The following is a 962-nucleotide window of genomic DNA, read 5'->3' as shown; positions in this document are numbered from 1 at the left end:
TTTGGTTTTATTCTGTAAATCCGGTTGTTATAGTTAGACAATAGGCTAAACCAAACATATCTACGCAACTGTTGGGATTCAACGTAACAAATGTATGGAAAGCGACAGTAGTGTATTTTACTATATATAGGAGCTCTGTAAATGAGCGTCAAGTTTTTCCAGCACCACCTCTCCACTCAAGACAGAAGCTCAGCGGAAGACCACATCAGAGAGGAGGTAGATTACCTCACCAGACGGCAAAACCCAAACTCCTGAGGGCTCTGGGTAAAACCACAGCAGAACTCATTATGGGAACACCGTCTGGTCTGCTTCTGGTTCTTGAATCAGACACAAAGTAAGACATTAGACTGTCAAAATCTTTGGTATAATTATGTAGGAAATCTTCAGTGTCACTTTTGAATAGGAGTGAACCGATATGGAATTTCAGGGCCGATAACGATAACCGATAATTCACAGCTCATTGTAACCAATAAAGACACAAGCTATGTTTCCATCACCCTATTTTAATGCTCATTTTGAAATATCGCATGAGAAACGAGTGATGGTTATGCCAAATTTCGAATAAAAATCCCTTAATTCGCAAAAAAGTTTTTACGCTCGCTTGAGGTGGTTTTTCACTTGTGCGAAAAAGTGTTGCTGCGAATAATGGGGGATGGAAATGCATTTTGCGAATAAATTCCTTCAAGCGCATCAAAAAAGTCATGTGACTTTGACCTATGGGACGGCAAAACCTGACTAACCAGCGGAACGATCTCATTCACAGCATCTGAAATGTTATGGTAATTCGGAAATGCACGAGCAAAGTCTGTCATCATAGTATTTCTGTATAATTGCCTCCCAGAAATGTCTTACACAACTGCGTTTCCAAACAGCAGCATTCCCCTCCGAAAGCAATGACCGCATTCATTGTGTTTCGTCTGCTCGCTGTGAGGCACAAGTAATTTATTATATATGAAAATTAT

This window comes from Sinocyclocheilus rhinocerous, unplaced genomic scaffold, assembly GCF_001515625.1.
Source record: "Sinocyclocheilus rhinocerous isolate Xijiao unplaced genomic scaffold, SAMN03320098_v1.1 scaffold4493, whole genome shotgun sequence".
NCBI classification, from domain to species: Eukaryota; Metazoa; Chordata; class Actinopteri; order Cypriniformes; family Cyprinidae; genus Sinocyclocheilus; species Sinocyclocheilus rhinocerous.
This window is presented reverse-complemented; position numbering follows the sequence as displayed.